Source organism: Paroedura picta, chromosome 12 (assembly GCF_049243985.1).
Source record: "Paroedura picta isolate Pp20150507F chromosome 12, Ppicta_v3.0, whole genome shotgun sequence".
NCBI lineage: Eukaryota > Metazoa > Chordata > Lepidosauria > Squamata > Gekkonidae > Paroedura > Paroedura picta.
Window position 1 is genome coordinate 44,768,715 of NC_135380.1, and position 15,134 is coordinate 44,783,848.

A 15,134-nucleotide genomic window follows, 5' to 3' on the forward strand; every position below is an offset into this window, starting at 1 on the left:
CAAAAATTTTCCAAAGGCTGGAAACATTTACTCATGGTGGTTTTTGAAATATCAAGGCTTATATCCACTCCAGGTTATTACAGGGGAAAGGTAGGGTCACCCTGCCCCCTCTTCCCCAACCGGCAGCCAGGGGGATGTAGCCACCTAGATAGGAGAGCACTGATGAGGTAGACTGAACTGTAGTGCCTGAGACTGAAGGTGGGAAGTGTATCTGGCTGTGCATGGAAAACACAGAGAGCTCCCTTATGTTCCTCCATTCCCCGGAAAGAGGACGGAACTGGAGGGAGGAGGAATGAGGTGGTGAAATTGTCCCCTCCCCTCAGGAAAGGACAGAAGGGAGTGGGTTGGGCAAGAATGTCTCTTCTTGATGGGCTGGGGATTTTTCTTTTGCTTCCAGGCAGTTCTCTGCTTAGGGGACCACTGGGAAAAGTGGTGAGACCCCCCACCCCCAGTGCTGTTGGAAGTGGTTCTGTCCATCCTGCCCCCTCACCCTGCGGCACAGGCAAAACAGACCTCAAACAATGTGCCTGAGAGAAGAGATTGGACTTCTCCTCTGGCAGAAGCAAAAGTCAGGGTGGCCACTTTGTGTGTGTAGGTGTGTGGGGGGAGGACTTCTTCTGGAATGACCACTGATCTCCAAGGTTTGGTTCATTTGGAGGAAATGTCAGCGGGTGGGCTGCCTTTCCCAGGCACTGGGCCCAAAGAGCTAATCATAGAATCATAGATTTGGAAGGGACATCCTGGGTCATCTAGTCCAACCTCCTGTACTATGCAGGACACAACCCTAAGCTAAGAATTCCCCAAGTGAGAACTAGCCACCCCGGACCATCTCCGAGTCCCCCAAAGCCCTCAAACCCCAGCCTAGGCCTGAAATGCCACACAAGGTTAACCCTGAAGCCTCCTGGCCAGCATTGCATCAGGCCCCTCCTGCTTTAGGCAGCAATCAGGTCTCCCTGCTCCCCCCCCCCCATCCTTCCCAGCCTAAATACTTGGGTGAAACCAAGTCAGATCTTTTCCAAAGGCTGGAAACAGTGAGAGAAGCATTAGCAGTGTCTCCTTCTTTTCGTTCCCAGCTGCTGCCGCTGCTGACCAATTCATCTGGCCAATTTTCATCTCTGCTGTTCTTTGATTCATTTGAGTTTTTCGTCATGTCGTTTTTGTGCAAGGGATGCAGAAAAGGGGATTTGTTTCCATGGGAAAGAGGAGATAGCCCGAAAAGGAAGAGTCCCATATTTGATTCACAAGAAAGATGTAGTTGCCAGCCCCAAGTTGGGAAAGTCCAGGAGATTTTGAAGGTGAAGCAGGGGGGGGGATAGACCTCAAAGGGTGGAATGCCATTTGGAGATAGTTCCAAGCCTTTCCAGTTGGGTGACCCACAAGTCCAAATCTACTGAGCAGAATGAACATCCAGGGTTAGTCTGAATCATAGAATACTCATAGAATCATAGATTTGGAAGTGACCCCAAGGTCATCCAGTCCAACCCCCTGCACAATGCAGGAACTCACAACTACCTGCCCACCCACAGTGAGCCCAATTTCATGCCCAAGTGACCCCCCCCCCAAATCTCCAGAATCCAGCCTGGAGGAAATTCACCTCCCATCCCCTCCCATCTAAGTTGCTTTCTCTGTGCCCTGGGCAAAGTAAGAACTCAGCACCCATCTAGCTTCCCATTTTCTCCAGGGCTAGCCAGATGTTTTTGAGAAACCAGCCAACATCACACAAAGGGTGCAGCTGCCCCCGCTGTGGTCCCCCCCCCAAAGCAAATGGCATTCCCACCTACCCAGCCTTTTCCTATGGAGGATAGATTCCAGCCTTTGATCTCTGGCTGCTGCTCCGTGCCCCCCTCTCATGGCCCCTCAGATTCTTCCCTACTCACTCTGGGGACCATCAGGACATGCTTGATTGACATGCGCTTGCGGGAAAGAAAAAAATGCCAACTCATGGATGACATGAGAGAGGGTCAGGTCTGGGTTTCCAAGATACAAAAGAGAGCAATGGAGGGGGGGCATTGGGGAGGGCTGGTCTGCAACTTGGGTTGCCCGATCCATTGGACCAGCCAGCAGGGAATGGGGGGGGGGGGGAACTTACCAGGAGTGGTGAGGGGAAAAGCCTGGGGAAAACGCATCATATCAACATCCCAGAAGTGACGTGGGGACAAGGAGATGTCGGGGCAACACCCTGTTTTTTGGCAAAACTCTATGGTAGAATTAGCTTCTTATTATAGAGTTTGCCCCAAAACTAGAGTGTCACCCCCAATATCACTGTTCCCCAACATCACTAAGTCACTTCCAGGTAATGTAGAAACACTGCAGTTTTTCAAGGCTTCTTGCCTGTTTTTTTGGTGGGGTATTTCCCCAGTTTCTTAAATCTTTGAAACAGGAGGAAGCAGGATCCTTGGGCCCCAACTGGGGACTGACAACCCACTTTTAGAGGCTTTGCAACCCACTTGTGGGTCTCGACCACAGGCTGGGAAACACTGCTGTAGCATTCACCCTCCAGGCAACTGTTTTCCACAAGGGAACCCATCTCTGTCACTCGGAGAGCTCCAGCCACCACCTGGAGGCTGGCAACCCCAAAAAGCAACAGGGAATGGCAAGGTGGGGATTTTTGCAAGCAGGGATGGGAATCCGACAGCCGCCCATCAGAGAAAGCTCTCTCTGGCTCACTGGCTCTTTCTCCACGCTTCTGCCCAAAGGGTTCCTTTAAGAAACTCACCGCCTCCTCCAGAAATGAGCTGTGAAGGTCACAGCAGGAAACTTGCAGAGTTGGCTGAGGCAGAGGAAGAGGGAGGGAGGGATGGAGGGAGCCAATCTGATCTTCAGGGGAATTAAAAGCAAGCCGGAGAAAGAGAGGCGAGAGCGAGCTGCTGCAGGATGTGTAGGGAGGAAGGAGCAGGGAGGGAGAAAGCCGGAATCCAGCAAGCCTCCGTACCAAGCAGCTTGCAAGGAATACCAAACAGCTTGGAAGCATCCATGACTCCGGAACCTCTTCCCTCCTGCGCCGCTTCCAAAAACAATGCTCCCTCTTATGGTGAGAACCCTCCCAAATGCATCACCTCTTTAACTCCATTTCTCGAACACACAGCCCCAATTGCAATGATGTTCACAGGAGAAGAGACGCTGCTTGTCTTCTCCGCAGCTAAGAAAGTAGTGGAGAAAGCACATAGGGTAGACCAAGCAAACAATCGGATTTTCTGGGACAACACAAGGAGCAGGAATGTAGGTGTGAAACCTTCATTCCCCCCTGACTCCAGAGATGGTTGGGTGGCCTTTATTCATATAAACCACCCCACATCTGGGTGGGGCCTGGAGACTCAGACTCAGAAAACTTCTGTTGGCATACAGGTGGGACTTGGAGACCTCATGGAGTTACACCCAATTTCCAGACTACAGGGTTCAGTTCCCCCTGAAGGCAATGACAACTCTATATGGTAAACTCTACGGCATTCTACCCAGTTGAAGTCCATGAGGTTGCCAGTCTCCAGCTGGGAACTGGAGATCCCCCCCAGAATTACAGCGGATCTCCGGATCACAGAGATCAGTTCCCACGGAGGAAATGGCAGCTTTAGAAAGTGGGCTTGGTGGCCTCACAGCCCACTGAGCTCCTTCCCCAAACTCACTCTTCCCAGACTTCACCCCCAAAGTCTCCAGGAACTTCTCAACCCAAAGGTAGCAGCACCCCTAGGGCTAGTGGGCTGGCACACCAGAGGGCCGTGGGGAGCCTGTGCCCGGCAGCCAGCGTGGCTGTGGTCCAAGAGGCCTGTGGGCTCAGGTCTCTGCAGGGCTGTCTTCACTCCCCAGCCCACCCCCACATGGAAAACCCTCCTCCCTTTGTCATTCAGGGGGACGTCTGGTCTTGAGATGGCCTGACTGCTGATGTGTCATGGTCCCCATACTTCCCCCCCCCCAGTGGGAACCCTTTGTGGCTCATGCTTACAGAGCAGATGTGCATGTTCAGGATGTCTGAAGAGATGAAGCATAATCACGTGGTCATGAAAATAATTTCAGGTGGGTGGCCTTGTTGATTTGAGTCCAGGGGCACCTTTAAGATCAACAAAGTTTTAACCCACTTTTGTAAGCAAAAGCCTTTTGTAAGCAAAAGCCTCTTCAGGCTTGCTCCTGGGGAGGAAAGCTATGGCAAATCTAGGCAGCATCCTAAAAAGCAGAGACTGCCAACAAAAGTGCGTTTAGTCAAGGCCATGGTATTCCCAGTTGCAATGTATGGCTGCGAAAGTTGGACCATAAGGAAGGCCGAGCGTCAAAGAATTGAGGCTTTTGAACTCTGGTGCTGGAGAAGACTCTTGCGAGTCCCTTGGACTGCAAGGCGAACAAACCGGTCAGTCCTACTCCTTAGAAGGCCAGATCCTGAAGATGAAACTCAAATACTTTGGCCACCTCATGAGAAGGAAGGACTCCCTGGAGAAGAGCCTAATGCTGGGAGCGATTGAGGGCAAAAGAAGAAGGGGACGACAGAGAATGAGGTGGCTGGATGGAGTCACTGAAGCAGTAGGTGCAAACTTAAATGGACTCTGGGGAATGGTAGAGGACAGGAAGGCCTGGAGGATCATTGTCCATAGGGTCGCGATGGGTCGGACATGACTTCGCACCTAACAACAACAACTCCTCTTCAGATACATTGAAACAGAAGCCGCAATGAGTGATCGACCTGGCCCTGGATGGTCCAGAATGACCCGACCTCATCAGATCTTGGCAACTAAGCAAGGTCAGCTAGGATGGGAGACCACTAAAGAGGTCCAGGGTGGCCATGCAGAGGCATGCAATGGCACCCCCCCCCCTCCCGCCTGCCTGCCTGTTGCCTATTGAGTCTCCATAAGTCTGTTACAACTTGGTGGCACTTTACACAATTGGGTGATTGTATTTGGTTCTATGACCAGCACTGCGCTCCACAAAGTCAGGATCAAAACCCTGCATACCATCTTTGCACGAATTGCAGCAGGCCCTGGTCCATCCCAAACTGGTCTGCCCTCCCAGGCCAGCTAATGGGTGGCTAGTTTGCTGTGGCACAGGCACCATAAATGAGTACAGGAGGAACAGGGTGACCACAAGACCAAGGGGATAGAATCCTAGAAGGGGTCATGCAGGCCATCTAGTCCAGCCCCCTGCTCAAGGCAGGATCAGCCTCAAGCACTCAGGATAAGTACCTGCCCAGCTGCTGCTTGAGACTGCCAGTCTGTGGGAGCTCACTACCTCCTTAGGCAGCCCCTTCCATGGCTGAACTAGACTCATAGAATCCTAGAGTGGGAAGGGGCCATGCAGGCTATCCAGTCCAACCCCCTGCTCTGTGCAGGATCAGCCTGAAGCATCCAGGATAAGGATCTGTCCAAACACTGCTTGAAGACCGCCAGTGAGGGGGAACTCCCCGCCTCCATAGGCAGCCCATTCCACTGCTGAATAGACTCATAGGGCCATTCCGCACAACGGGCAATGTAGCTAAATCTGAGCGCTATTGAAAAGTGCTGCAATCAATAGCGGCAGGTCTCAGTAACGCACACAGCCGTTTTTCTCAGAAAAAAGGCTCTCCCACTAGCGCTGCTCTCATAACGCACAAGTTTCCGGTCTCGCCGCAATTGCAACAAAGGAGGCAATATTTTTTCCATGCTTCCTCCCGCCCCTGGCCGTCAATCAAACAGAACAGCCGATTAACTGTTCTGTTCATGCTTCCCTTTAAAAACTGTTTTTTAAAAACCCGAAAGCACCAGTAGCAACACATATTCGTTCATTCAATGTATCAGAAAGACCTTTTTTGCTTGCATAGGAGCTGGTGCTTAATTGTTTACATGCTCTTAAAGTTAAAAAAAAATCTCCCCCCCCCCCCGGTGCAATTTCTGGCTGTGCTTTACTGACATTTGCTTGTGGAGGGATTTCAGCTGAACAAGCATCACTTATTCGTTGCTTTTGCCAGTTTAAGGGGGGGAAATGGTGATCACGACGCCGGAAGCTCGGGTGCGAGAGCTTAGGGAGGGACATGCTTGCTACCACTGTATTGAGAATGCACATGTCTTTTTCGGATGTGTTTCAGGTTGTTCTCAAGAGTTGTTCTCAAGCGTTACAACAAAGCAATTTTTGCGGGAGTGTTGCAGATTGTGTACGACGTCATGCGTAATGTTAAAAAAAATAGCGTTACACAATGGTAAGACTTCAGCAACATTAACGCTGTGCGGAATGGCCCATAGAATCCTAAAGTGGGAAGGGGCCATTCAGGCTATCTATTCCAACCCCCTGCTCAGTGTAGGATCAGCCTCAAGCACCCAGGATAAGTGTCTGACCAGCCGCTGTTTGAAGACTGCCAGTGTGGGGGAGCTCACCCCCTCCTTATGCAGTCGGTTCCACTGCTGAAGTACCGTCACTGTGAAAGTTTTTTCCCCTCATATCTAGCCAATATCCTTCTTCACATAGTTTAAGCCCATTACCGTGGGTCCTCTGCTCTGCTGCCAACAGGAACCACTCCCTGCCCTCCCCTGAGTGACAACCTCTCAAATATTTCAAGAGAGCCATCCTGTCTGCTCTCCTCTTCTCCAGGCTGAACATTCCCAAGTCTCTCGGTCTTTCCTTCTAGGGCTTTGTCCCCAGGCCCCGGATCATCTTTGTTGCTCTCCTCTATGCCCTCTCCATTTTGTCCACTGTCAGGATCTGTTTTGGCATCAGCATCGTGTCAAGGTTCTTAATGTATGTATTCTTGATATTCTTCTGTTCTCTGCAGGAAGGGGCTTGTAGCAATCGTTGGATGAGCTTGGGAATGCTTGGGAGTCTGGGGCTATTTGTAGTTTCACTTTGATCTCTGTGTAGGCTGTGGGTGTTGGGAAGAGAGGACGTTTCAGCACTATCTACATGGCCCTGTCCTTGGACCTATGGAGTCTGGCGGTTGGAGTTTGCACTTATGTGTCACAAATGTGCCAGCGAAAGCAGGGAGATTACCTTTCCAAGTGGAGTTGCATGACAAAACATGAAGGTGGAGCCATTAAGGAATAGATCAATCTGTATAGGTATTGTGATTTAGTTTTAACAAAAGGTATCATGAGCTTAGTGTGTTTCATTTCTATAAATCGCTATTGCTGAATGTGCCACATCTGTTTATTTGACCAGCACCAGGCTGCAAAGCGCAGGAAGGGAGAAGATTTCATCCTTCTCCCGTTATTTCGCTATTCAAAATGAAATCCCTATTTTTGGAAATAAACCAACAAAAACCACCCCCCAAAAACCCAGGTGTGGTCATCCTTGAAGCTTGTTGGGATTATTTGTATAGGTGTGGTTGTACCCAGATGGCTTTTTTGCAGTGTTTTATCATCCACGAGCCGTGGGAGCATGCGGAGAGGGAGGGATGCAGATGAAAAGAAGGGAGGCTGGGAACAGAACCACACATGTTCTGGATTTCGTAAGGGATGTCAGGAATTCTCTGCATTTTACTGGAAGTGAGGATAACTAGAATGGAGCACAGACTAGAAAAACTCTTGAATGTTTTTTTTTTAAGCTTTCTTGGGCGCTAACTGAATGGCCCAGGCTAGCCAGATCTCCTTGGCTCTCTGCAGAGAAGCATGGTTGGCCTGGATTAGTATTGGCACAGGAGACCACCAAGTACAGGGTTGCTATGCAGAGGCAGGCCATGGCAGGCACACTCTGAAGGTCTCTTGTCTTGAAAACCCTACAGGGTTGGCAGTAGGGTGGAGCTTCCGGCACGCTTCAGCGAGCACCAATGCCCGAGGCGGCCAGTGGCATGGAGGGGAGGGGCAGCGGCGGCCAGTGCCCACACACAGGCGCAAAGCTCTGTGCCTGCATGCGGGCGCCAGGTCATGTGCCACTGGCGGCGCTGCCCCTTCCCTCCCCGGTGCTGGCAACCTCAGGCATTGGTGCTCACCAAAGCGGCTGAAGCGTGCCAGAGTACTCAAGCCTAGCCGGCAGTGCTTCATACACACAGACACACTCCTCTGGATCAGGCCAATAGACCAACTAGTTGGGCATCCACAGAGTGGCCACCAGGACTTTGCCCCCTCCTCAGTGCCTCAGTACCCAAAAACAGATCTCCTCCCTTCGAGCAGGGGCCTGTGCAGTCTGCAGCTGCTGGCTCTGCCTCTAAACCGCAGCTTAGGCAGGAAAGGGCTTAGGGAATTTTGCCAACAGATTGTTCAAAATGCAGAACTATATTTAGAGGGTTGCCAAATGAATTGCTTAATGAATACAGGTGACCCAAATCCCACCTTTTCTATGCAGAACGTTGACTTTTTAAATGCTCCAATGATTATATCCATTATCTTTGTTTGGAAGAAAAAATTACCAAAGAAGGAAGGAATGGGAGAAGCCTACAAAGTTATGAATGGAATGGAGAAGAGACAGCTTTTTTGTTGTTGTTGCTGCAATCCCTTTCCAAAATAGTAGAATGTGGTCTCACCCCATGGAATTGATGGGCTACTGATTTAGAACTGAAAAAAGGAATTTGCACTGGGCACAATTAATGCATCTCTATAAACTGTGCTGGTGGGTACTGGCTTAAGCAGCTCGAAAATGGATGAGACAGCTTCATGGAGGGTGGGTTTGTTGATGGCAAAATGGAACTCCCATATTCAGAGGCAGTCTACCTTTACCCATTGCAAAGGGCAACCATGGGAACAGGTAGTTGCCTTCATGCCTTGCTTATGGGCATCTGGTTGGCTGTTGCTAGAAATAGGATGGTGGGCTAGACTGCCAGGTGGTCCAATCCACCGAGGCTCCACTTGTCACTGGTGGCAGAGAAAATCTCTCTTACGCCACCCATGAAATGTGTGTCAGAGGTCAGCTCAAACCCAAGGTTACAAGTGTGTCCTCCCCCCCCCCCAAGAAACACTTCATCCAGGGGGCCACACTGTGACCCAGTTCTCACTGGAGGCAGCTGTCAAACTATGCCAGGCCTGCCCAACTGTAATCAAGAGCTCACACAGTGGAATGCTCCTAAGAAACCCGCACATAGAAAACAAGCATCTCAGGATTCAGCTTAACCATTCCCCGTCACATGCTAATGTTCTTTGGGAAAGGTATGATTTTGCACAGAGGCACATTCACCAATTCTAATCTGGCAAGCCAGGTTCGATTCTGCGCTCCCCCACATGCAACCAGCTGGGTGGCCTTGGGCTCTCCACAGCACCGATAAAACTGATCTGACCGAGCAGTGATATCAGAGCTCTCTCAGCCTCACCTCCCTCACAGGGTGTTTGGTGTGGCGAGAGGAAAGGGAAGACCACTGTAAGCCACTTTGAGACTCCTTTGGGTAGAGAAAAGCAGTAAATAAGAACCAACTGTTCTTTAGTAATTTCAGAGCTCTCTTAGACTCACCTCCCTCACAGGGTGTTTGTTGTGGGGAGAGGAAGGGAAGGTGATTGTGAGCCTTCGGGTAGAGAAAAAGCGGCATCTAAGAACCAACACTTCTTCTTCAGTAATATCAGAGCTCTCTCAGCCTCACCTCCCTCACAGGGTGTTTGGTGTGGCGAGAGGAAAGGGAAGACCACTGTAAGCCGCTTTGAGACTCCTTTGGGTAGAGAAAAGCAGTAAATAAGAACCAACTGTTCTTTAGTAATTTCAGAGCTCTCTTAGACTCACCTCCCTCACAGGGTGTCTGTTGTGGGGAGAGGAAGGGAAGGTGATTGTGAGTCTTCGGGTAGAGAAAAAGCAGCATCTAAGAACCAACACTTCTTCTTCAGTAACATCAGTGCTCTCTCAGCCCCACCTCCCTCACAGAACCAACTCTTCTTCTTCTTCCTGCTAACCCCCACAGGGACAGATGTAGTCCTCCCTGTGAGAACAGACCTATGTTTCTGCTCACTCGCAAACCCTACAGTGCTCTCTTACTGGAGGATTTCCGCACATCTGTAAAAATAGCATTACACCAGCCGAATCGCGTAACGCTAAGTATAATCGCGCCTCCCTGCCCCTCCTCACCTTTTTCCTGTCTTGCTCTTCTCTGCTGCCTCTTCGCACTTCTCACCCTCCTTGAAATGGTGGAAGAGAGCAACGTGATTTATATGCAACTTTCTTCCTCCTGTCAATCAAGCCAGGCAGCCAATCTCCTTTCTTGAAGCTTTAAAGGTCCCACAATGCCTGCTAATTTTTAAAAAATGCATACTTGTCCATTGCTTTTCCTATGCATCTAATCATAGATGCATAGCGCTTTTTGAACGCTACCCCTTCTTGAATCACTCTTTGTTAATTTTTAAAATTAATCTCGTTCCTGATTATTAAGGGGGGGAGATTTAGAGAGGCATGATTTGTACAACAATGTTTGGAAAAATTTCTTTCTGGCATCGCCTGCACGCTTGTCTGTCTATCCATTGCTCCTGGATTTCAGGCATTTTTAAAAAGACCTTCCCATCCCCGGGAGAGTGAGGGCCGGACATGGCAGGCACCTTTCGCACATTTGAGCCTCCATAACTTCCCTCTGCTGGTTGCTTGCTGGTTGCTCTCAATTAGCTAGTGCTATGTAGGTTGTTGAATCCACTTTTTGGGATTCACCAACTCACACTTTAAAATGGAGGACGTAGCCAGCCATTTATTTATTTAATCTATTTATTTTATTAGATTTTTATACTACCCTTTTATACGTCTCAGGTTTACTGCCCAGATGCTGAATGTTGGCAACGTCATATGGAGCGGCTGGAATATAACAACAACAAAAGGTAAGCATTTCACTATTTTTAACAAGTGCGGAAATCCCCTAGGTGTCCAGGCAGGCTCCTGTGATAAAAACTGTAGGCATTTCAAAGGCAGTGAGGGACCGGGTTTTTTTTTTTTTTTAATGAAGTTCAACTCCAGGTCGTCCTTGACAAGCAAAGATACTTGAAGAGTGGCTTCTCTCTACCCGCATTACACAAGTGGAGATTTCTCATTCATTTTGCGCTGGAACCCTGGAAAGTCAGCTCCGGAGGGGGAGGAGGGGGAAATCGGAGCCACACTTCCTGATAAATCTCTCCGCTCCTTGTGCTCCTTTGCTACCTCTATCGACATACCATATATCTCCTTGCTGGATCCATAACGACCCAGAAAGAGACTCCCCTCCCCCGCGTACCTTTTTCAAAATGATGCTTCCATATCTGGGTCTGCGGCTTGCGGGAAGAGGGAAGAGCCAGCTGTCGAGATTATGGATAGCGGGGAAAGGGAGAAGGGGGCTAAGCCGGCAGCAGTCAGGTTGCAAGGTTAGGGGAGAAAGGAACCCTGCCAGCTCCCCTCCCCACCCCCCTCAATGAGCCACCAAAGATGTCAGCAAAGGCTCACAGAGAGCGGAATCAGCACAATTCTTTTATCACGTCCGGGTGCAGTGAGCCAAAGAGCTCCTGCCCTCCTCAGTTCTGCTCCTCTCCAGAAAATCTTGGAGGCAGCTGTTTGGGGAGGAGACCTCAGAAAGGAGGAGCTCTCTGCAAGGCCAAATCTGGATCAGCAGAATAGAGGCAGGCTGTTCGAATGAACATAGGTCACTGAGGGATCAGAGCAAAGGCTCCTTGAATCAAACCTCTGGTTTCCCACAGGGTCCAGCCAGGCGCTTCCAGAGAGCCCATGGCAGTGGCCACTCTGTCACTGCACACCTGACCTTCAGAGGTACACTGCTTCTGAAGACTGAGGTTCCATTTGGCCAGGGCACCTGGAAGCCATGGGTTAGGTTCCCCAATGAGGTGCCCAGGGACACTAGAGCATCTGCCAAGTGTTTTTGGAAAGTGGGTGAGGGTGAGGTGGGCTCCTGCCCATTCAATTGGTTGTGCAGATTTTTTAAAAAAATCAACAGCAGGTGCAACTACAGCATTGATTTTATTCTCTCTCTGACTTCAGTTTTTTTTAATTACTCCTGTTTCCCACTGCACTTTGGTTTCCTCTGTGAATGTGTGTGGTTGGCTCCACCTCCCACAGTGGCCACTGTGCCCCCCTCCCATTTTATAGTTGTGCACACTACATTATGTCTGAGTTGTTGGCAGAGTTTAAATACATGAAGAGGGCAGAGCACCGGGATGCTTAAAATAATAAAAAAGGGGGTTTATTATTGTGAAGATAAACAAATATTTACAGAAAGAGAGATAGAGACCTAATTATCTAGCTACCAACAGTCCTTCTTCTGTTCAACATCTGTTCTGGGGGCAAGCAGGGAGGAAGTGTGCCCAAACAAGCAGGAAGTTCCTTGTTGAGCCAATCAGGATACTGGAGGAGATAATTTGAAAATTACCCTCTCCTATCTTTGTGAAATATACACCTTCAATGCCCCCTTTATATTTTGCTCACACTCACTACAGATCTTGCATAATCCGATACGAATTTCAAAGGTGCCCACCTGCAGGTTTAAAAAGGTTGGGGGGCCCTGTCATAGAGGAAGCTATCCACCAGAACATGCAGATGTGCTATGCACAATATCACCACTGTGGACACACAGCTGTGCCTCCAAAGCCTGTGGGGGACAGATGCACAGCTTCTTGAACTCCCTGGCTTCAAGAAAGAGTCAGGATTTGGTCTACTTCTTTATGGAGAGGATCAGGAAGAGCACACATGTTTCTGAGGCACAAGCCACAGAGCCAATTCAAGATAGCTTCAGAACTGGCATGAGTCCAGGAGATGATGTCGATCACCACTTGTGGGCATGAAATGGACCTCTGTGGGGTCTCTGTGCCATGGCAGCAGTCTGAACACTTGGGACTCTGAGAGTGACAGCTATGTGCCCCACTGGCCCAAGCAGAGGCAGGGAGCTGTGGCAGGCAACTCTTGGCGTGGCATGTCAGCCTTCCCATTGGAGGGTTTTCCATGTTGTTGCACAGGAGATGCCACAAAGGGGGGGAGAGGGGGGCTTGTCTCCCTAATCTGTTAATTCTCACTCTTTCAGACTGTGCTAATGAACAAAATTCTCACTTTTGTTGCTAGCCAATCTTATGCTCAAACATGTTAATTAAGAAATGTGTTAAAACATGACTGGAAAAAAATCTAGGAGTTTGTGCATCAGATGTGTTATCGGGTCTCTTCCAAAGGCGTGCTCAGTTGGGAGAGGAGAGGACGGTTCCAGTCCCTGTGGTGAATGGATGATAAAAATTAGCAGGAATGTTCTGTGGTCCCATTGAATGTATGCATGGCCTGAATTTATACCTCTCCACCCCCCACCCCCAAAATGGAGACTCAGTGTGGCTTGCAATATTCTCCTCCATTTCGCTTTCACAACAACCCGGGTGAGGTAGAGAGAATGATGACTGGCCCAAGATCGCACAGCAAGCTTCCATGACATAGTGGAGATTTGCACCTGGGTCTTCCAGGTTAGAGCCCAACCACTACCTCGTGCTGGCTCACTTATAATATGGAGGAAAGCCAGGGTTTGCATTTAGAATCTTATTCTGCCTATTTTATTTTATTTTATTTTATTTTATTTTATTTTATTTTATTTTATTTTATTTTATTTTATTTTATTTTATTTTATTTTATTTTATTTTATTTTATTTTATTTTATTTTATTTTATTTTATTTTATTTTATTTATTTTATTTTATTACTGCCGTTCCCAGCTCTTCTGACTCACGGTGGTTTACAACAGTTCAAATCAAATCAAATTTATTTTAATACAGCACTGCGGCCAGATAAAACGGATAGCAAGAAAAAAACATTTCACAGCAGAAAATTGCATAATCAAGGAGCCAATACAAAATTTAAAATATATAAAATTGTATAATTGATAGATACATTATAAAAAATGCATAGTAAAATTCCACTAAAATATCTTTACTTAAGCTTAAGTTGTCTTTCCCGTGTGCTAAGCACATGAGCACAAAATTTGGCAACCTGCTTAATAATATGACCCCACCTTTTCCACAGGAGGAATTTAACTTTTTCTTTGTTTGAGCTGATGGAGGAATCCATGAGTGATGGGAGGATGAATTTATTTCTTACAGAGTTGAAGGTAAGGCACCTTAAGAGGACTCGTTCAAACAGTTAAAAACTATATAAAACCATTAAAAACCTTCCCTCCTACCCACCCACTCATAATCCCAGCTCTATATACAAGCCCAACCCCAACCCCAGCTGGAAGATGGTAAACAGCAGTCCAGAGAGGAGCAAGATCTTCCCTGTTCCTCCAGACCTCAACCAAAGGCCTGGCGGAAGAGCTCCATTTCACAGGCCCTGCAAAACAATACAAGCTCCTGCAAGGGCCCTCAGCTCTTCCTGGAGCTCATTCCACCAGGTTGGGGCCAGGGATGAAAAGGCTCTGGCTCTGGCCGAGGCCAGGCAGACTTCCTTTGGCCCAGGGATTCCCAGCCGATTGGTCACTGCTCATCGCAAGGACTTACATGGAGCACAGGGAGTTAAAGGACCCCTCAAGTACACAGGGCCTAGACCATGTATGGCCTTAAAGGTCAAAGCCAATATTTTAATCTGATCCGGTACTTCATTGGTAGCCAATGCCGCTGCCTCAGCATAGGCTGCATTTTGTACCAGCTGTAACTCCCAGAGCAGAGAAAAGGGCAGGCAGACAAGTTACAGAAGTCTAGCCTGGAGATGACCGTCACCTCGGACCTTTGGCCATCAGCTTGGCTAGATCAAACCAATGATGCAACAGCATGTTTCTCAAAGTGGCCACACAGATATCCCTAGTAGGCTTCCAAGTAGAAAATGGAAGGCTGTCCAGACAGTCACCTCAGCAACTGTGATTCTGCCTCTATTCCCTTCAGTATTTATCTTCAAGATAGTCCTGTGAGGTAGGCAAACCAGAGAAAGAAAGACAGAGAATGTCTTTCATGGCTGTGAGGGGATTTCAAGAGGTCTTTCTAAGCCTTTAGAACTCTGACCACCACATTACATCCTCACCTCTGCAGTATCATTAGGTGGAAGAATACTTTGGATTATACAAATCTCTGATACTACTGCTCAAAGTGACGATAAATGCATAAAAATGAAAGCAATTGCTTGTATTAATACTGGATAGGTGAAACCTGGCTGGGTGCTGCCACCTGTGAAAATAAGAGCCCTGCTGGATCAGACTAGTGGTCTATCTAGTCCAGCATCTTGTCTCCTACATAGCCAACCAGATCCTCTGAATGAGGATATGAACATCAGAAAAGCCCAGCTGAATCAGACCCGTGGTCCATCTAATCCAGCATCCTGTTCCCAGCATCCTTTCTCAAATAGTGGCCAACCAGC

At 48.6% G+C, this 15,134-nt stretch overlaps 1 long non-coding RNA gene across 2 annotated transcripts in view; it reads left to right on the forward strand.

The window, feature by feature from the left end:
- The first annotated feature begins 6,531 nt into the window (after window positions 1–6,531).
- LOC143821785 (uncharacterized) overlaps window positions 6,532–15,134 on the forward strand; it is a 37,434-nt gene continuing 28,831 nt past the window's right edge. For both annotated transcript variants that reach the window (XR_013225910.1, XR_013225909.1), the window contains exons 1-3: window positions 6,532–6,687; window positions 10,591–10,658; window positions 13,812–13,896. This is a non-coding gene — a long non-coding RNA (uncharacterized LOC143821785). The remainder of the gene's footprint in view (window positions 6,688–10,590; window positions 10,659–13,811; window positions 13,897–15,134) is intronic.